Genomic DNA, 23,460 nt, shown 5'->3' on the forward strand with positions numbered 1-23,460 from the left:
GTGATAAATGTTTGTTTAAATTTAACCAATTAACAATAACATGTATGGTCAGCTCGTACTGGACCATACGCGTATACTCATACGGTCAAAATACTCATACGGTCTGGAACAGTTATAAAACTTGTGTTAAAATTTAATTGATTTTTATTTTACTTTACAAATGTTATTATCTGGAAAACATCTGTCTTCGGCGACGCTGACGACGACGACGTGATAGCAATATACGACTATTTTTTTATCATTTTTTTTTTTGCAGTCGTATTAAAACATGTGGATTTATACACATATATTGTGCATTTCTGAATAAATATATTCAGATTACTAGGGATTGTAATTAAGATATGTTATGACCCAGTATTTTTCAAGGAGAACCAAATATCTGTCAGAAGTATGCTGTTTATTGCATATTTTTAATTATCAACGTTGGTCAGCAATTGCAAATATAATTTTACTTAAACATATAATATTTTCAATCATATTTTAAAAAGGCATGTCAAAGCAATGTTTGGTGCAAAAAAAACTAGTTTGTGAATTTAAATTCTTTTAATAATATAATTCGGACTTTGCTATACATAAAAGTCAAATTAGTTTCGAAAATTTTCCATTTTTTCCCCGTGAGTGATCCATATCCATGAGAAAGAAGTCCTACATAAACAATCAAGATGCGTCGTCAAAAGTAACTTTCCAGATAACGAAAAAAATACTCAGATATGAAATTTTCAACCTTTTACATTGATCCTAACATGGGATATGGAAAAAAATTGGTAGCAAAAAAACAAAAAAAAACAGACTTTAGAAAAGCTTGTATGTGGGAAGGATTAGAACGCCAATAACAACAACGAGAATAGCTCACAGTAAAACAATACTAGATTTAGAAGTTCTCCATTAATATAATTATATTACAATTATATATTGACATAATAACTTGTATCGTTTTTTTTTTTGTGCTTCTGTTAAAAAATAAATAAAATTGTGTTGACTTAAAATAAAATCAAAGAAGTGCTCAGCAACAAATAGCATTCCTCTTTTATGTGTTGTTGCTAACATCTGGACCTAAACACAAATTTGAATCTTTTTTCGAGGTCCATTGTTATCAAAGAAGTGTGATCTAAAAGATATTATTCTTCTATGACTTGTAGTTGATTATATTTTGTATCTTAATGTTACTTAACCAGAATTAATGTAGGTCAAGTAATTATCTAAGGTACCAGGATTATAATTTAGTTCGCCAGATGTTGTTTCGTCTACATAAGACTCATCAGTGACGCTCATGTCAAAATATTTTTTATAAATCCAAACAAGTACAAAGTTGAAGAGCATTGAAAATGACTCTTTTTTCATGGACAATCGTTACTATCCAATAATAGTAAATCATTCTTTTTTACTCACAGTTTGTTTCAATCTTTACGTAAATGCAAAACTTAAATGCATGGTTTTTTTATTAGTTGTTAGTGGCTTTGAACTAGCCGTCAGTAACTTTGCTCATTGTTGAAGGCCGTATTGTGGCCGTTTAGTTGTTAATTTCTGTGATGTCATTTTGTCTCTTGTGGAAAGTTGTTTCATTGGCAAGCATACCACTTTTTTTATATACATGTATGTATATTAAACGTGCAAACTGACGAACAAACGTAGTAAACGTTTTATTCATCCCCACACACTCAGTTATCATAAGAGATGATAACTTTAAATGAAAATGTTTAAATGGGTCTTGAAAGGGTAAATTTTTCTTATGAAAGTTTATATTTCTATATAAGACTGCTGATCATATTTAGAAGTCATAGCACTTGGCGTGCTAAAAAGCTTGTAAACAATTGGAATAATTGATGTAAAGTTGAAATGCTTTAAACTGCATTTTCCATATCTGTTAGATACTTATCATGTAAAATTGTCAAATTCTGAAAATCGATGCCAAAAATTACTATCATGACATATATGAGCTAGCGTAATATGGCACTTATGTGTTATAGAAAGCTGACTGTTTTATTTAAAAAGTAATAAAGCTTTTTAAAAATAAGTACGGACTATAAAGTGGTACCTTGCTAAAGTTCTTTAGTAGGAAATAAACTCGAGGAACATATCATACAAATTTTCATTCAATATTTCATTAAATAAACTTTTTATTATTTAACTTACAGTTTGCCATTCGTATTTCTTAGTTTCATCTTTTCCTTACTTATTTCAATCAGTTTTAAATATTGTATACTGCCTTATGATAACATGACTTTAATAACTGTTTAAATTTGTTTGCTGGACATTACTGTAATTTACCAATTATGGATTCGGTAATTTCAGTTAAAAAAAGTTTACCGAATGATCTCATCATTCATTTATCTCATCATACATCAATCTCATCATACAACAAAAAACGTATAATGTTGTGAGCACTTCATATAATGTTGTGAGCACTTCATATAATGTTGTGAGCACTTCATATAATGTTGTGATCACTGCATATAATGTTTGGACCACTGCGTATAATGTTGTGAGCACTTAATATAATGTTGTGAGCACTTAATATAATGTTGTGAGCACGTAATATAATGGTCTGAACACTGCATATCATGCTGTGAACACTGCATATAATGTTGTGAGCACTTTATATAATGTTGTAAGCACTTTATATAATGTTGTGATCCCTTAATATAATGTTGTGAGCACTTAATATAATGTTGTGAGCACTTAATATAATGTTGCGAGCACTTAATATAATGTTGTGAGCACTGCATATAATGTTGTGAGCACTTTATATAATGGTGTGAGCACTTAATATAATGTTGTGAGCACTTAATATAATGTTGTGAGCTCCTAATATAATGTTGTGAACACTTTATATAATGTTGTGAGCACTGCATATAATGGTGTGAACACTTAATATAATGTTGTGAGCACTGAATATAATGCTGATCATTAACATAAGGCAGTCATGGCGTTCCATATAAATCTCTACATATCATGGTAGCTCAAGATATAAAACAAAGGTCAAGTGGTTAAAGTACATCTGTAAATATAAAAAAAGAAGATGTGGTATGATTGCCAATGAGACAACTTTCCACAAAAGACCAAAATGACACAGACATTAACATCTACAATTTACAAAGCCCATACCGCATAGTCACTATAAAAGGCCCCGATAAGACAATGATAAACAATTCAAACGAGAAAACTAACGGCCTTACTTATGTAAAAAAATTTAAAGAAAAACAAATATGTAACACATAAACAAACGACAACCACTGAATTACAGACTCCTAACTTGGGACAGGCACATAAATAAATAATGTGGCGGGGTTAAACCTTGTTTAGTCTCTATATAATATGGCACGCTCTAAATTGCACCGAATTCTTCATAAGCTACAATATTTTTTTCAAACTTAGTATGTTTAACCCCATGGTGGTTGAAAAACAAAGTCCACAAGTGATGAGACTTCTTGTCAGACGTATTAAGTACTCCTCGATGAAGCATTTAAAACGGCGTAAACTAAAAGAGGTATGCTTAATGCTAGGTTTTCATTTATTTATCACTTTCTTAATTCGTTTCTTGCTTTTAATAATGTCAGAGTAAGATCAATAAACCTAAAATTGAAAAATGCAAATAAAAAGTCATTTCAGAGAAACGTCATAATTTTTCATGTGATATGATACACATATACCGGCTGGTCTTTATAAGCAACAATTAAATCATTATTTATATAATCAAAATATAATGCTGAAGGGTCATTGAAGCCCTCTTTTGCGAAAAAAAATGTTTTAAACTTCTTTCCGTCACAAGATAAACAAATGATGCATTTGTATGCACTAACGAAAACATTATAGTTGTTATCTACAGCTATTCCCGTTGGACGTTTCAAAATAGATTCATTTTTGAACTGCCACAGTTGCTTCCCTTCCAATGTGTAGCAAGTTACGGCGTCATTAGAAAAATGAGTTACATATATCTTATTTCTTTTGACAGCGATTCTAAGTCCATCACTGCTTTCCTCTGTTTTTACTAATGTCTTGGTACTAAAGTTCGACCGCTGAATGGACTGAATACCAATTGATTTCACCCAGCATATAAAAGCCCCATTGTTATATGCTATTCCTCGACATTCTCCATTAGTTTCTATACTTCCCACAAAAGTGCCCGTTTCAAGATTTACAATCAGAATGCCACGTGATGTTGAAATTGCAACTAAATTCTTTTCTAAATATGTGATGCCAAAAGGTCCATTCCCGATTGTTGCGCACGATATTGACTTTTCCATCTTCCCGTCGTTATTAACAACAAGAAGTATCTTGTAATAACTATCAGCCAATATCATTTTTCTATCAGGCAGAACAATGATTTCCTGGAGCTCAAAGCTTTTATAAATCAAGCTCCAAAACTTGCTAATCGGTAAATTGATTTGTCGTGCATAAGATATCTTTATGTTGTTGATGTTCGGAATGTTTGACATAATCTGAGCTTGTTTAGTTTCTCTTCTTTTTAAAATGATTGACGTTACTCCTAGTTTTGTTTCGACATTTCCAAAGGTTCTAATGTTTAATTCAATATTTGATAATTTTTGGTTCATGATCAGTTTCAGATGATTTTGAGGCAATTTTCCTTCCTGCAATAGGGACTGAAGGTAGATTGTTTCCTTTTCAACTTTGTTTTCAATTAATTTGCTTCCAATATATACTTGATACTCTGTTGCATACTTTTTAATTGCCACAATTTCCTCAGCTAAGGTATTTGCGACTTTTGTTTTTTCTAATAGTTCTGTAATTAAGTTCTTGGTGTCTCCTTTTATTTTATTCTGGGCTGTTTCCAATTCTTTGAGTATCTTTTGTTCAAGTGTATTTAGATATGCATTTACTTTAGTTCGTACCTGTGTTATCTCGTTCTGATATCTCTGACGTTCTTCATTGATAGTGTCAAGATTTTGTTGTCTATCTGCTAGTATGTGATCAATGTTGCTTTGTAAGTCTTTAACATTTGATTCAGTAGTGCTTAATGAGGCAGACGTCTTTACCGCATTTATGACATCTTGAAGGAGCATTATATCAGTACAGCTTTTATGATCAACTGCAATACACGCGGGACAACAAACCTTGTCGTGGTACTGGCAATAGTTTTCATATTTCATTTTATGGGCTTCGCAATAATTGACGATTCTTGCTATAAATGATGGTAATTGGTTGTAACTTTCAATCGGAATAGTGTCATGGTTGCTGGATAATTTGGAATTGACATGAATATCATGACAATCAAGGCATAGTCCTTCACCACAATCGCAACACCAATTGTTCGCGTCCTTTCGAATTTCACGGGCTTGACAGATAACACAATATTCTTCACTTCTTGTAGTCATATCTTAATAGAAGGAATAACAGTAAAATGAATTTGTTGATGTCACAAATGATAACAAAAAATATCAATGCTCTTTATTCACAAATTTGTGTAATGTTTATCAGTACAAAATATGTGTGTAAGCATGTTTATCCAAGCACAATTCACCACATGTGAATTCTACCGTATGTTTATATTTTAAAATCTGTATTCACAAAATCTAAAAGACTTGTGACGAAATACATGCATTTGCACGTTTACTAATATAATTGTGAATTAATAATGTCTAATCTCAAATCCATTGGTGGCCTTCGGCTTTAATCTGCTCTTTGTTTAGGTTGTTGACTCTTGAACCTATTCCCCAGTTTCATTCTTAATTTTATCAGATGAGTGTTATTACTTGTGCATTGCAAGTACATTTCGACATAGACAAAATCAGAAGATAACTGAAAAAAACATGTATACTCACCAATGTTATCAGACGAGTTAAATCCCGTTGATAGTTATAATAAATTACATTTAGAAAAGAAGAATTTGTATAACTGCCAGTGTGAAAACTTTTAACAAGAGCTTAAATGACACAAACATTAACAACTATAGGTCACCGTATGGCCTTCAGCCATGAACAAAACCCATACCGCATAGTCAGCTATCAAAAGGCCCCGAAATGATAAATGTAAAACAATACAAACGAGAAAATTAACGGTCGAGTTTATATACAAAAATGAATGAAAAACAAATACTAGTATGTAACACATCGACAAAAGACAACCATTCAATTACAGGCTCCTGACATGGTACACGCACATACATGCATTGCATGTTTTAGTTATCTGTTCACCAAATTAAGTCTAAAAATTTATTTTTAAAATATTCATCTTACCTTACATTAACTGCAACGTGTACTTTGTATTTCAATGATATGTTATACAAACCTGTACTCATAAGTAAAGGTTGTTATCAGTTATCTTAAAATACATAGGGTTGTTAAATCATAACACATGTATCGCAGCAGTTAAATAATTTAACAGTTTGATAAATGTATGTTGAAACTGTGCATTCATATTTTAAAGTAGGTAAATATCTAACATACATGCAGAACAACACATGAAAACTTTATCGTTTATATATTTTGTTTTATCTTGCTAAACCGTTAACTTCAAAAAGCGGATATAAATCTTATTTTATATGTTCAGAGCTAAAACTATATTAGACATGCCCAAAATAAAATCTTCGATCGTTTAAATCATCATTATATTTACTTATCTTATACGCATTATGAATGTGATTGAAAGTTGTTCCAGTGGCACTCATATATCATCTTCTTATATCTTTTCATTTTATATGTCACATACAAAAATAATAAGATTGCCAATAAAGCAATTATATAGACACCATATGCCAACGGAATTAACAACTATATGTCACCGTCCAAATTTAAAGATCTAAAACAGGAATAACATATTTGAAAAATTAAACATTGGTATTGGTGTACTAGGGCAGTGTGTGTACAATCATGTTTAGAAGATGGTATACTAAAAAAAAAGTATCAGAAGGGATATTTAAAGGCCCTAGTTTTGGTAAAGTGGTATCATCCTCATGAGAAAGAGTAAATCAAAAATTAAACATTAAAACTGCAAGGTTTGATATTAACCTTAGTTATTCTCTTCCCATAGGTCAATATCAATTTATGATCAAACTGTGACATTAAACTGTATAACTTTATCAAGGTAAAATGGATTATGAAACTAACCTAGCAAATCTATAAAAGTAACATAAACTATAATTCTCTTATATTAATATGTTTCATCAACGTTAAAAACAACAGACTATAGTTATTTTTAAAAAAAACAATGTTCAATATGAATTAAGAAAATGCTTGTCGATAGGTAGAAATCATGTTTGATATAATTGTTTTTGGATCCGTGAATCTGTGTATGTTTGTGTCATTATATTGTTTATAAAAGCTTGTCTTAAAGAAATAATCCACAATGCTTTTAAACATAAAAATGGTAGCATAAGCAATTAATTTATAACGTTTGGATACGATACGGCATATGCGTTAAAAGAGAACAAAACGGTAAAACATGCTTTACAAATTTAAAGACCAAGAGATCAGAATGCTGGAATTTCTGATTGAAAACATATTTGTTAAATTTGGACATTCATATGGGAACGAACTGTGCGCCTCCCTTTGCCGACCTTTTCTTAATTTCATACGAATCAGATTTCCTTCAGACACAAGCAAAACTATCAAAAACTAGAAGATCAACGAATTAAGGTAGGTCATTTTATTTCACATTTAGATATATTGATGATATGCTATCCATGATAATGGAGTACTGGCTACGAGATATGAAAAAAGGGTATGATCTCGTTTGGTTGGATTTTCTAAAGAAATATTATTTCATTTAAAGTTGACAATTAGGTTCAATTCTGTCAAAATAAGTAAATAAATATCGCTGTAGAACTATTCCCTTGCTAGTAAATAATTTGAACACATTAACTTCGTATAAATGTGACCTTCAATTAAACATATTAAATAAGGATTAGTTACGCATGCATAATTCATGTTCAGCCACTAAAGGGGGAAAATGTCAACATTGAAAGAGAAACAAAGTCGAACCATTTCGTTGACTGATTATATCCACAAAAAAATCATTCTTATTCCGGTAAAAACATTAATTGCTTTTTTTAACCTATCACATGAAATCTATCAGACCTGTACAACTGTGATTGTCGGCAGTACATGTATTCGGAGGTCATCTCGATAGTTAATAAGAGGTGTCTAGATTCAAATCCACTAAAAAATTCTGATATACATTATCGAGGACTTGATTTATTTTTCGTCTATTTTAGAATTATTGTAATTTGGATATACATTTTAGTATGGTTTAATTCAAATATGAGAATTTGAGTCAAATCGGTAAACAAGAATTTGACAGCTGGTGTCAATTAAACAATTACAAGTTGTCTTATTTGGTTTCCTTTATAAATCCCCCAGAAATATAAATTAAAAAAACAGAATAAACGGCTCCATCCGCCTCATTTTTAGATTATACCATATATACATGGTCATCTTTGTACCAGAATCTATGACAAATGAGACGATTTTGTTTCTTGTAAATTATCAATTTTATTTTTCACACTATAGTACGATACACCAACTTCAACTGCATATTGGATATACATTTCACGATTTATTCGGTATTTAAAAGCTTGCAGTTTCTACTCAGATCTATAAAACTACACCAGTGTTCGAGAAGAACGTTTTAAACTTAAAGACAGCTTTGAACTAGAACACTTTATTTCATTTAACCATATTAAATTTCAATAATGAAATTAAAGCGAATCCCTATTTGATATAGGTTAATTTTTATAACTGTCACATTGGACTGCAACGTATATCTAACCAGACTGTGAGTCACCTCTTGCTTTTACGATTGTGGACATTGTGTTGTTGAATACTGGAATCGATTGTTTTGATGAAAGCTTGTGTATAGGTTTAGATAATTATATTGTATAAAATAACTGAAGTCGACTTTCCCGATCTTGGTAGATTGAAAATTGTTGTGTGTGTGTGTGTGATTTGATTGAATAGTCTTAAAGATCTTTTTCTTGCCCTAGCGTGACATCTCTTACTTCAAATCGTTTGTCATTGTTGAAACTTTTTTTAATATTGTTTGTGTTTTTGACAGCACAATACGTCTTGTTGATATGGTGTGGTTTTCATTTTCCCACTTTGCATGGCTACCCTTTCGCCAGAGCACAGGTATCTATCCCGGTTTTCGGTTGGCTTCTTGTTCGAAATCCTTAATGCATATATTTTATCTTTCGTTTGTATACTATTGTTGTATTTTCCCCATTTTTGCATTATTTCCCATGTCATTGGCAGTTTATTATCTTTCGCCTCTAATGTATGATTAATTCAACTTGTATTGTTTATCGAACAAACGGTGCATTATTCCGAATAATTATAGTCTGAACATAGGACTAAAATAATGTTTAGCATTTATATAAACAAGAATATAGATAATGATTATTAGAAAACAACTGAATATTGAATAGTTTCAAGAAGTATATAAAACATTATAATAAACTGTCAGAATTTCAACGCAATTCAGAAAGTATTGTCTTTTATTCAAACTAAATTAGTTTAAATTGTAAGTTGCACTTTGATACGAATTATATCACCGGATAATCAGTAACAGACATTCAAACCAATATAACTACATATTCAGAAAGTTATGACAAGAGATCACAACTTATGATACAGTTTAAATACGAAAGTCGGACGGATAGTTGTCCAATAAATCGAACTGATTTTCGTCTAAACATAATATGGTCGCAAATGCCTTAAATTAAGATATTAGACAACATAATACATTTCCTCCCTTTTATGAAACGTTATAAACAATGGCTGGTCCACTTATCTTTGCTAAAAGCAGGTTATTCCTCTTTGTATCAAAAAACAAAGCGCATGGACGCGATATTCTATCATCAAATGTTAGAATCTCTTTACCATTTGCCCCATCTGACGACAGAAAAACTATATTGTTTGTATAGTAAGAACAAACAAAAACGTTTGCATCTTCATCGAGAGAAATTGCCAAAGGATAAGCCAGCAAGTTTGAGTCGCTAAACACCCACTGTTTCTCTCCAGTTACGGTATAACATGTAATAGTATGCTGTTCTGCTCTGGATTCGTATATATGTTCACCTTGGACAGCAATGTAGATCGAACCAGACATTGAGTCACCTTTCGCTTTTACAATTGTGGAAATTGTCTTGTCGAATAATTGAATCGATTGAATTCCCTTTGATTTAACATAACATATTATCATTCTTTTTGCGAAGTAGTAATCTATGCTTTGACATTCACCTTTTGTTTTAATACTTTCTATAATATTCCCAGAGTCGATTTCGATAATTTGAACGGCACGAATGGCGGATATGGCTACTGTTTTATCACTAATGATGGTAATGTCAAACGGCCCACTAGTAACTGATAATGTTTTTGCAAGCGTACCATCAAAATTGAGTATGATTATCCTCCGTTGACTGCAATCTGCAAATGTAATTTGTCCGTTAGATAAAACAACGGCACCACGGATGTCAGAGTCCTTAAACAAAGCATCTGTCATTTCAATTGTTGATGCACAAGTAAGTTTGATTTTTTCATCAGTCCTTTTGATAGATTTTGGAATTTTTGTTAAAATCTGTGCCTGTTTTTCTCTTTCTGCTTTCAAAATAACTGATAACGACCCTAATTCTATAGATATGAATCCAAAGGTTGTTATCGATGATAATTTCACTATGGTATCATCAATTTTGCATTTCAAGATATTTTGTTGAAGGCTTCCATCTTTTAGTAAAGTCTGGAGATACTTTTCTTCCTTTTCAACATCAGCTTCAATTAGTTTACCCCCCATATATGCCTGAAGATTTGATCCATATTGCTTGACGGATGTTATGCTGTCCTGCAAGTGATCAGCATATTTTGTTTTCTGTGAAAGATTAGCTACCAGTTTGTTTGTTTTTAAATTTACTTCCATCTCGGCAGCATTGAGTTCTGTCTGTATCTGTTGTTCTAGTTCGTCCAAATGAGAGTTTATTGTTATCCTCAATTGTTTGACTTCATTCTGGCATTTTTCTCGTTGATGAAGAAACCTGGTAAGATCATCTATGCGATCCTTTATGATTGCATCAATGTTGGTTTTTATGTCTTTGATACTCATCTCAATGGAGTCAAATAAAGTTGATGACTTGGCATTCTTTAGAACATCCCCAAGAAGCTGCAAACCAACACAATTTTGGTGAATAGTAGAAATACAGGCCGGGCAACATAGTTTGTTATGATGAGGGCAATAATTTTCCAATTTCATATCATGCTCCGTGCAGAAATTTGAGATATTTGCAATGGATGGGGGAAGTTTTCTATATCTTTTCATAGAAATGACACCATGTGTTCGTGTGGCTTTCGAAATACTGTGATGATTATCATGGCATTCTGTACATAACCCTTCGTCGCATTCAGGACACCAATAAGCGGATGCTTTTGTAATATGACGAACTTTACAAATTCCGCAAAATGTACTGTCGGAAGAGTCACACATTATATCTGTCAATATAAATGAAATACAAATATGAGACTCCATTCGAAAAGAATGAATATTTCTATAATATCTTGCATAGAACATGACGACATGTCTATCTGTAAAACGGTACATTGTGTTTGTAGATAGATGTTTTTTGTGGTATGTTAAATTGTTCTTTTTAAAATTGTTTCACGACGATGACTGCTGTACGCATATTTTGACTATTTTATTTATTGTGTCGGTTAAGTTAACGCATCATTGTAAATATAACGGAATTTGATGAGGCTGTCATCAAAGTGAGAGGGTTAACGCTATAAAACCAGGATTATTCCACCATATTCTACATTTGAAAATGCCTGTACCAAGTCAGGAATATGACAGTTCTTGTTTATTCGTTTTTGATGTGTTTTGTAATTTGATTTTGCCATGTGATTATGAACTTTCCGAATTGATTTTCTTCTATGTTCAGTATTTTTGTGATTTTACTTTTTGTATCAAGTAACGAAATGTTGTTCTGAAAAGGTCAATCTGATATGAACACCTTTTACGATTGAGCAATAAATCATCAGGTCATTCCAATCCTTTCAGTCAATTTACAGACTAATTCACATTCAAATTCATGACGAGTAATCAAATACTGTTTACAAAATTCGTCTCCAGTCATTTAAGACCTGTTATGTCTAGTATTTACATGTACACATCAGCACCATATTGAATTGTCTGAGAAACTATGGAACCGTACATAATAAACTGTCAGAAACTTTTCAGAAACAGTGCTTAATTAACCCTTATAGTGGATGAGCCGACAAATTGACTAAAAGACTGCACATGACTGAATCAATTATTGATTCGACTTTTCAGATGATTGATAGTATAGTGAGATTGCATGCTGCTTTTTTTTTAATATTTCATTACTATCATATTATTAATAAATAATTTAATTTTGGATATAGCGCATCTCCTGATTGGCTGACGTTATTTTGTTATGAACCCAAAGGCATAATTCAGTCATGTGACCGTGACGTCATCAACGTTTTTTTCATGGTATTCTACGGTTTAAAATGGAATTTAAGTTTAAATTATAAGAAATGACTGTAATATTTTTTCTGTCTATTCGATATAACATAAAAAAAAATGTTGGGCACACTGTTTAATAACCCGCTGCGCGCATTATTCAGTGTGCACCAAATTTTTTATGTTATTTCTTCATAGACAGAAAAGATATTACAGTCATTCCTTAAATATGTTTTTTCTGTCTCGAGTGTTCTTTCGTTTGTTTGTATTGTAGTCCTGTCAAGTAATCTTGTCATCGTAGTGGTTTTTCAAGCATTACAATACAAGCTGTAAGTTTAGCTAGCCACACAACCAGGCTCATTTCAGCATTTTTGTTTTCTTAAAAACGTACTAAATCGGGCATATGGCAGTTGTTATGGAATAGTCTGATTCTATGTATGCGAACGTTTGTTTTTGTAGCACTTCAGCAATCAGTTGATATCTTCTTATTGGGGAAAACTGCCCCAAGAAAACCCACTCAGATTAACAAAATTAGATAAATACGTTTAATCAAATAAAGCTGACAAAATGGTATCCATTAACGATGAACAAACGTCAATACATTATTGTTCTGTCTTAAGCTTAGATCGCACAAGTTCCTAGTAATTTTTTTTACAAAATAATATCATTTAACTTCTCTCTTTTAATGTTACTCACTCATTATTCAGCAAGATTGGAAAATTTGTTATCACAGATGAAAAAATTAATTGAATGATATAGTTCAACATTTTGCCTGTTCAATCTGGCTTTTTTATGAAAAACAAAAATATTGAAAGAAATATACTATCTGAATGAATAAATATATCTTAAAATGTATGACATATACATATGATTACCTGTGTTTACTGGAGGTGTGTTTTTTTTTGTTGTGTGTATTCAATAACAAGGAAGTAAATAGTCACGGTAACCAGGTTCAAAGTTTAAATACCTAACTACAATATCACATCAATCTTTAATATACTAATTGACGGTATTCAAAGCTAATGTTTAAATACCTTAATACATTATTTCCAATTCAATTAGTACAAGGAGAGACAACTCGAAATTAAATGTGGATTTTAAATGAAAAATAACTCATATTAAAACGTTCGTGTGTCTGCTGTGCTTCTCTAGATCTACCGTCATCCAGAACGCTCAAACCCATCAATTTAAAACAAATGAATGACTTTGAATTTGAATTTACGGGGACCTTTTCTTAGGTGAATTTGCATTTTGGGTGTAAGATCCTCAGTTGTGAAATCCTTTCGAAATTTATCAACAGATAATTTAAGTAAATGTATTAAACATCCTGTACCAATGCGCTTAATCCCGACAAAATGATACCCAAGGCTAGCAGTCTAGCAGCAGTTTTTACCAAATGCCAAAAGGTTATAACAACATCTAATGAATTGGTGTGTCCAAAGTGTTTTCGTGATTTACCTTCATCAGGAACATTCAAACCCAAAACTTTGGAAAATGCTTGAATACGTAAGTAGCTTTCAAACAAAATTAACTTTAAAAGAAAAAGATCCATTCATCTTAGATCAGCTTTTCCTGCACAAGAACCTGTATACATTTATTACCGTATTAAATAGTAGGGTACACGCACATCTGTGCTGACATGAATTAACATATGTCCAATGATAATCTGTTGATCGCTATTTTACCTATGACGACGTTGTCAATTTCATCCCAATTTCGTTAGCAACGCCACGTGCCTGCTAAATTTTTTAGCGATAATTTTTCCATCTCAATCGAGTAGCATGATATGAAAATTATCATAAAAAAGGATCAAACGAAAAATGCACAAAATAGCGATAATATATTGTAATTGATGTGAATGTTTTTTTAATACAAAAATGTCGGTTATTTTCTTTTCAATTTTTTCTATTACCATTGATTGATTAGTCATCCAATTCGAAGACAGTTTGACTAACATAATCATGAACATAATCGAGTATGGTGCTGCATTGTTTTCCTTATCAGTGTTTGATTGTTTGAATAATTTCTATTCATACAGTTTTCACAAAAAAGTGTAATAGTGAATATGTACAATATATGATGTCAAAACAATTCAATATTTTGTTTTATTCTTTTCAAAGGGAAAAGGAACGCAACACCCATCAATCGGGCCACTCCTGATTACATGATTGTCTTTTTTTGTTCTGAAATAAACGTACAATGCTTCAAGAATGAATTTATATAAGATAATAAAAACATGAAAACATAAACTGTTACTACGATCAATATTGCTACTATCATATCTAAATCAGGGTTCCAATGTACAACATTATCTCCATGGTCTTTCTATGCCACATTTTTGTCGGAAAAGTAAAACACAAATTGCACATTAAAAAAAACAAATAAGATTATTGTACCTCAAAACGATAGAGTGCATCTGGTGTAATTTACATTGTTATAAAATGTTATAAAACTGGGAGGATAGCTGAATTATTAAACTACACAAACTGTTTATAAAAGGAGATGTACTGAAGTATGTGGATCCGTAATAGTAGCATCACAAAGCTGTGTGGTGTTCTCAAACAAATTGCAGCGTTTAGTCTGTGACGAAATAGAAAACAATTTACAGTCAGTTGATTCTCCACACGTCTTCGCACAGTCAACTTTTGCTGTTATGCCAGTTCTATTAATAACCTCGGATTTCGTTGGCAGTGTTGAAATACTTTTTCCATAAAATGCTGTTCCAAACTGTTGAAAATTTGGAATACCTATGACTTCCTCTACAATTGAAAACAATAATTTTGTATAATTTATAATAACAATAATAAACCAACTTAAAACAATACTCATCCTTAATACCAGAATTTAATATATTCGCCAGACAGACGCGCGCTCGAATCAACAATTGTTTAAAAGGCGAAATAAAGTACGAAGTTGAAGAGCATTGAGCACCAAACATGTTAGCCAAATACGAAATTTTTTAAGGATTTTCGTTCCTCTGTTCAATATAGCAAGCTTTTCAAAAGAATGTAATTATAGATTAACAGAATATTGATAAAAAAATTGTAATCAATTGAAAGTTTAGAGGGACATAATGATCTGTAGATTTTTCATCATTTATCATTGACACCCTTTTCGTGCAACATCTATGAAAAAAAACAAAGATTTTAAAATGCCTCGTCCACATGTACTTCGAATCAAAAGCGAATCGATTTCGCTAATTAAGTTCACGCACTTTTTTTTTATAATCAAGATTTGCTAATTCCTTTTACCCAATTTGCATAAGAAATGCGTTATCATTAGTTCGAATTATATAAAAAAAAAAAAGAAGATGTGGTATGATTGCCAATTAGACAATAGTTCATTCGTTTTAATTCAAATTAAACTGTGGTGTGGACACTTTCTTAATTGTAATTCGAATCAAATTGAAATTAATTAACTGATAATGGGAATGAAAGGCTAATGACGTTCGAACAGTAGAAATTTACGTTTTGACTTGAAACTCGAATGCGAATCGAATCGTTTGAACGCAGTATAAAGATTTTCAAAAATTGTTTTCTAATTAATTTTAAATTAGTTGCAATAAAATTATGAAAAAAAAGCTAATCGGGCATTTTTCGGAACTTTTGTATTTGCACTACTTGGATAACAGTAGAGTATTTCGAAAAATAAGAGAAGCGAACGTCCTTAACACAGTTGTTCTGTAAATGTGCAATATAATGTAAGCTTAAAATATCGAAATAATTCAACCGTACTAATACGATATATAGATAGTCTCCACTCCCCACCACACATTAGTGACGTGTTTCTGTAGCACGGTGTACTACATTCTGAATCGTTGACATTTGGGTGGATTGCAAGATCTGAGTATGGATCATTACCACAATGGCACCTTTGCCGAGACTGAAAAGATTTCAAACATAAAAAGATGTTTTGAACATATTTAAGATGATAACATGTCTTTATTATTATTTATAGTAAGTTGCCATTTGTGGTCATAATAATGCTTCTCAAGACCTCTTTTATAGAAATTATTTCTAATTTTGCATAAATTATGTATGGAATTCTTTGGCTATTTAGTACTGTTCAAAACTTGGAATACTTATGACTTCCTCTACAATTGAAAACAATCATTTATATAATTTATAATCACAATAATAAACAAACTTGATGCCCATTTTTAAGATTCACATGTTATATTCTCTTTAATTTAATTACATGTCATAGATTCTATTGGTTGTTTTAGATTCAATTTACTGTTTGTCTTTATGTATTTGCTCGTCAACACCGGGATCGTATAAAATATCTTTTGAATAATTTTATTTATGCGAGGATACCACGAAATGGAGGTTTTGGTTTAATTTAGCATATACATGTATATAACTTTTATCATGTGATTGTTTTTTGCCAATCAAATTTATGAATTAATTACCTGCATTCATGGGACGGACAGACGGACGGATAACACAAACTAATATTGCATATAAAATATCATAAAATTTAACCCAGAAAAACTACTAACCTGATCTGTTTAAAAGGAAAAGTGTGAAACAGGCGGCAACAAACGACAAATACGAAACAATGAACGGCTGACTTGAACAGATATTAAACATGTGGAAGTAAAAAATTTCCAATAGACCTATAATGTCGAAAAAAATCCGGAAAATGTTTTCTCTGCGATCATTTTCCAAAAGATCTAAATGAACAAAAATCATCGCTTTGATTCACATGGCTTTCACTTATAAAAAGGAAAATAACAAAATTACCTAACTCTCAGGAAAAAAACGGACCCAAAGCACGTATTCAAATGCATAGTCAAATGATGGATCACTTTAAACGAATGGGAAACGACTATCTTATTCCTGTCTCGGTGCATGTATTTTCTGATGTAGTTTTCTGGCTTTAATATTGATTCATTTGTAGGGTCTTTGCATCGAAACTAAACACATTTATTTAAAAAATAACAGTTGTTGGCATGAAACGGGTTATGTTCTTTTCATAATTTTATGATAGCATGATACTAATGCCCTAACGAGAGGGATTGTGTCTGATACTCATATGATGGAGACATAATCTTAAGTCAGTTTAATTGAGGTCTGGAGCTGGCGTGTCAGGTAACTGCTTGTAGTCTGTTGTTATATATGTATCATTGTTATTTTATTTATTTTCTTTTGTTACATCTTTTAACATCGGACTCGGATTCTCTTGAGCTAAATTTTAATGTGCGTATCGTTATGCGTTTACTTTTCTACATTGGCTAGAGGCATATGAAGAGGATTGAGATCTCATACACATGTTTAACCCGCAACAATTTTGCGCCTGTTCCAAGTCAGGAGCCTCTGGACTTTGTTAGTCTTGTATGATTTTTGATTTTAATTTCTTGTGTATAATTCGGAGTTTAGTATGACGTCCATTATCACTGTACTTGTATACATATTTCTTTGGGGCCAGCTGAAGGACAGCTACGGGTGCGGGAATTTTCGCTACATTGAAGACCAATTGGTGGCCTTCGGCTGTTGTCTGCTCTTTGGTCGGGTTGTTGTCGCTTTGACACATTAGCAATATCCTTTCTCAATTTCATATTCTTTTTAAAATTTTCACAGATCGTACATATAAATTTATAAATTATAGGCGCCGGAGTATGTGATGTTTATGGTGTGTTATTTTGGCCCTCTTTCAATTGGCGCGTTAAATGTTGATACAAAAGTAGTGATCGGACTCTTAAATATTTTGTTTTAATCAATGGTTGATTTTGACAAAATATCCGAGTACTGTGTTTAATTTAAATGAACTACACTAGGGTCACGGGAAAGATAATTAAAACAAGGAGTTGGATACGGATGTACATACAATTGCAATTACATACGACGTTGTACAAATCCTGCTATCTTTTTAATTGATTATCTATGTCATACTATATATCAAATGAAATTGATTTTTTCCATTATTCCTCTTGCAGTTCATTTATATCTACTAATGATCAAAGACTTCAATTTAAGTCTTTACCAGTTAAGTGCATGTTTATTTCTTAAAGATTAGGGATTACAAGGTATTGTGCTATTCTAATGATCAATAACGGTGTCTTATGTCTAAAGTCGCTTGGTGGTATATTTTGTCCGCTCCGCGTCGCTAGGTAAACTCAAATTGCGACAGTAAAATCTACAAAGGCCAAGCTTAAAATACAATACAGTTATCTCCTAAATAGATGTTTTTGAATTCTCTTCTCTATGTTAACCAGTCTATCGTAAAGCTCATAATACAGGGTTCTCTTTATCTATTGTGTTAAATAATGTGTTCCTTAAGGATACAAAAAGCAATTGCATTTGTTTTTACTTATTGTTCTATTTTGTGTTGCTTTGTTTCTTTTTATTACCAGTGGTGTACTATTCATCAAACTCAACGAGAATGTAACTGTCATATTTTCAAAACATTTCGCAAATAGTGCGTCATGAATTTCATAATTCATTTAAATTTTCTTATATATGTCAAGCCAGTGTCCAGACAGCTCGAGAAATGATACACAAAAAACACCATGAATTGATAGTGGTAACTGTCAATATTATAGGAAAATGTCTAAATACAATATAATAAAATCTTCATTCCTTTAAAGATGGGTAAAACACGATGAGACCTTCTCTCGGGTCACTCGTAGCTACATGTAAGGTATTTTGTATATGAAATGAACGTAAAATACTTTCAGAATGAATTCAGAATAGATAATATACATTACTACAGTATATATAATTAAGTTTCCAATGTACAAATCAATCTTCATTGCATTTTGTCGTCATGTATTCGGCAAACAAGTAGGACAACAATTGTATAGTGAAATAATAAACAAATAAACAGAACACCCGCCGAAATGATAGAGATCAACTGGTTTAAAATTGTTATAAAATGCGTTTAAACTGTGGGAATAGTTAAGAATTCAGATAACCATAAACTGTTCATACATTGTCATAAAAGGAGATATATTGAACTATTTGGATCCGTGATATTTGCGTCACAAAGCTTTATAGTCTGTTCAAACATGTCACAAAGCTTAGTCTGTGAGGAAATAGAAAACATTTTACAGTCAATTGTTCCCCCACACGCATTTGCACAGTCAACTTTCGCTTTCACACCATTACTGTGTATAACTTCTGATTTCAACGGCTGGTTTGAAATTGCTCTACCGTTGAACACTGTTCCAAACTGCTGAAAAGTTGGAACACTTATGACTTCTCCTACAATAAAAATCTGAGTTTGTCTTTTGTTACATTATTCAACAAGATTTACGAAAACAATCAGGTTCAATCCCCCATTTTCTACAAATGTGAATGCCTGTACCAAGTCAGGAATGAGACCGTTGTTGTTCATTCATTTGATGTTTTATATCATTTGATTTTTCCGTTGTATGAGGAACGTTACGCTTCGAATTTTCCTTGGAGATCAATATTTTTGTGATTTTTCTTATTGTGAGTTAGATCTTGGAAGAATTTAATAGTTAAAATATTTTAAATATATCAATTCCTTCAGAAAAGATAAAAGTCTTTTTACTTTGCAAGTTAGTTTGTATATACCGTTCATTATTCATTTAATGTATTTAGGTCTGAGGTTTTTAAAGACCAGATGGAAGCCATATAAAACTTTGTTATGATTAAAGAGGTCACGTGTCGACTTTTCGCAACAATATCCGACCACATTGTTAATGGTAGTTACGATTCCTCCTGTAAACAGAGTGGTCCTTAAGCAAAAAATAGATTATTCCCTTAATAAGAATATATCAATTGTTTAAGGATGCTGAACTGCGCCGCTGAATGTGGAATTATCTCGCTATGTTGAAAACTGTTCCACTGTTAATCTCTAGTCGTCCTTTGGTCTTTGTTCGCATATTTGCGTATTCTCTGTTTCTTTATATAGATATAGGAAGATGTGGTGTGAGTGCCAATGAGAGAATTCTCCACCCAAACAACAATTCAAAAATTAAACCATTATAGGTTAAAGTACGGCCTTCAACACGGAGCCTTGGCTCACACCGAACAACAAGCTATAAAGGGCCCCAAAATAACTAGTGTAAAACCATTCAAACGGGAAAACCAACGGTCTAATCTATATAAACAAAACGAGAAACGAGAAACACGTATATATTACATAAACAAACGACAACTACTGTACATCAGATTCCTGACTTAGGACAGGTGCATATTGCACCTATATATTGCATATATATAAATGCACTCACACCACATCTTCCTATATCTATTGACCTTCAAATTTAGTTTTGACTGGTGTAAATCAGCCTATATAACTAACTTAAATATTGATCTTACAAAATTGTGAAATGAAAGAATTTAATTTTACAATAGGTAAAACTAAAAATTATTATATAAATTCAGATAGGCACCATTTAATTAGGTGGGTGAATTTTTTCTTAATGAAAATGTGAGGCAATGTGGTATACAGGGTAGAAAAATCATAACTTTGAACAGATTTAAAATCACCAATATAAGCATGCAATTTATCAAGTACTTCCAACGAGTTCTTGACACTCCAAAAGTAATTAATTCCACTATTTTCGAAAGCCTTATTTGAACACTTTATTATCAGGTTTTTTATTGTCCCAAGTGTACTGGTAAGAAGTATAGACAATTTAGTTGTGGAACAATGGCTTGAAGACGAAATAAATCTATATTTGTAAGGTGTTTTGTGAAGCTTCGGAAGCCAATACATAGTTGGGACTTATAACGAACGATGTTAAGATCTCCTGTTATAACATGGGAAATGGGTCCGTACATGTATGCGGAATTAATACAATTACATATTTGCTCTCGTCTTTTCTTCCAAAAATTACCTAGTTAACCAATCAATGTCTACAATGTATACCTATCAGTTGAAGTATTCAAATTATCGTCCGGTTAAAGTTCAACTGATTTCCTACAAGTTATTCCACATGTGAAATTATCTATATGTATTGCCCGTAATCAAGGAAAATGAATGAAGTAGTTTTAGAGGGACTATATACAATCTGTAATTAATACCGATTTCTGAAACAGTAAAGTTAGTAAAGACTGGTGCAATAGCATTTTGAGGATTTAGACACTTTTTTGTGTATTTCCCTATTACCAAATCAATTTAAAATCTTTGCCCACGGTGTCCGATAAAGGTGCATAAAATACACAAAATTATAAAAATTCGACGTGAAAAATTACTAAAAATTAGGTAGATGGTTTCAGACAACCAGGTGAGCTTGTCAAATTGTATAATTTATTGAGATGAAAATATACAATGATATAAAACTTACCTAGAGCAGAGTATGAACACTGGAAAGGATAGAGAAAGAGAATTTCAAACGAATTATTTTTCTTTTGACATTTGTGTTGGTGTATTCAAAGAACGTCACATAAATACATGGTATGATACTAAACTCTCAACGGGACGGATTGTGCCTGATATGCATATGATGAAATCATAATCTTTCAATCAGTTAAATTAAAGTCTGGAGCTCGCATGTCAGTTAACTGCTAGTAGTATGTTGTTATTTATGTATTATTGTCATTTTGATTATTTTCTTTGGTTACATCTTCTGACATCAGACTCGGACTTCTCTTGAACTGAATTTCAAATGTGCGTATTGTTGTGTGTTTACTTTTCTACATTGATTGGAGTTATAAGGTGAGGGTTGAAATCTCATAAACATGTTTAACTTCGCCGCATTTTTGCGCCTGTCCCAAGTCAGGAGCCTCTGGTTGTTTTTTTAGTCTTGTATTATTTTAATTTAAGTTTCTTGTGTACAATTTTGAAATTAGTATGGCGTTCATTGTCACTGAACTAGTAAATAGTTGTTTAGGGGCCATCTGAAGGACGCCTCCGGGTGCGGGAATTTCTCGCTACTTTGAAGACCTGTTGGTGACCTTTTGCTGTTGTTTTTTCTATGGTCGGGTTGTTGTTTCTCTGACAAATTTCCCATTTGCATTTTCAATTTTATCTATATATTTATTTTTATGGGGACAAATCAATTTGCACATCTAAATAGAATAAAATTTACCTTTTAAAATATCATATCCGTTGGACTATTGAATATTGTTGACTAATGATACACCCGTTTAAAGCATTCCGATCGGTAAGTGTTGGATGTTAAACGTGGATATAAATATAGAACAATGTTCGAAACAAAGTAATAGTCCAAACTATTTCTGTTATCTAATAAATGATTCCTCGCTTTGATATACGAAATTTGCCAAAGCATACTTTTATACTAAAACACTTAGTAACATGATCAAGTACCTGTACAAAATTCACGAATAGGTAACAAAGTAGGATAAGAAACTTAATCTAAAAACAAAACTCTATACTATTGTTTCTGTCATTTACATTTTTATTCCCTCGCCTTTGCTTTTAAACCCTTCCCAGTAGCATGCATATCCTCCAGTTCTGCTGTGGTGTGCAACGAACTAGGTTGAACTCCTGTAAAGCACAATCCCATTTTCAGGCATATTTTTTTATATAGATTAGACCGTTTGTTTTTCGGTTTGAATGGTTTTACGTTAGTAATCTTGGGGCCCGTTAAAGCTTGTTGTGCGGTGTGAACCAAGGCTCCGTGTTGAAGGCCTTACTTTGACCTATAGTTGTTTACTTTTATAAATTGTTATTTGAATGGAGAGTTGTCTTATTGCCACTCAAACCACATCTTCCTATATCTATGTATGTCGGTTCCGTCTTGTCATAGGGTCTTTCTTCATTTTTATTATCACTTTGTTTTTGGCTTCATGTTTTTTTTTCTTTTGATATGTTGATTTTTTTGTTAATCACTTTTGCTTACCTGCATATACCTTTTATCAAATTGAAGAATCAATATGAACAGTTCAAGAAGTATATACATGATACATTCAACACCTACAAGAAAAGAAAAAAATATTGTTTAATATACGTAACAACACTACCACTACATTGGTTGACTCCCGAAATAAAAATTAGTTACATTGCAATTCAAAATACAAACGTAATTTACGTTCTGAATATCGATGTGAGCATTTGAAATAAAAAAAAAAGACTAAAAGATTTATTCTTTCTAACTTA

The sequence above is a fragment of the Mytilus trossulus genome, unplaced genomic scaffold (genome assembly GCF_036588685.1).
Source record: "Mytilus trossulus isolate FHL-02 unplaced genomic scaffold, PNRI_Mtr1.1.1.hap1 h1tg000128l__unscaffolded, whole genome shotgun sequence".
Taxonomy (NCBI): domain Eukaryota; kingdom Metazoa; phylum Mollusca; class Bivalvia; order Mytilida; family Mytilidae; genus Mytilus; species Mytilus trossulus.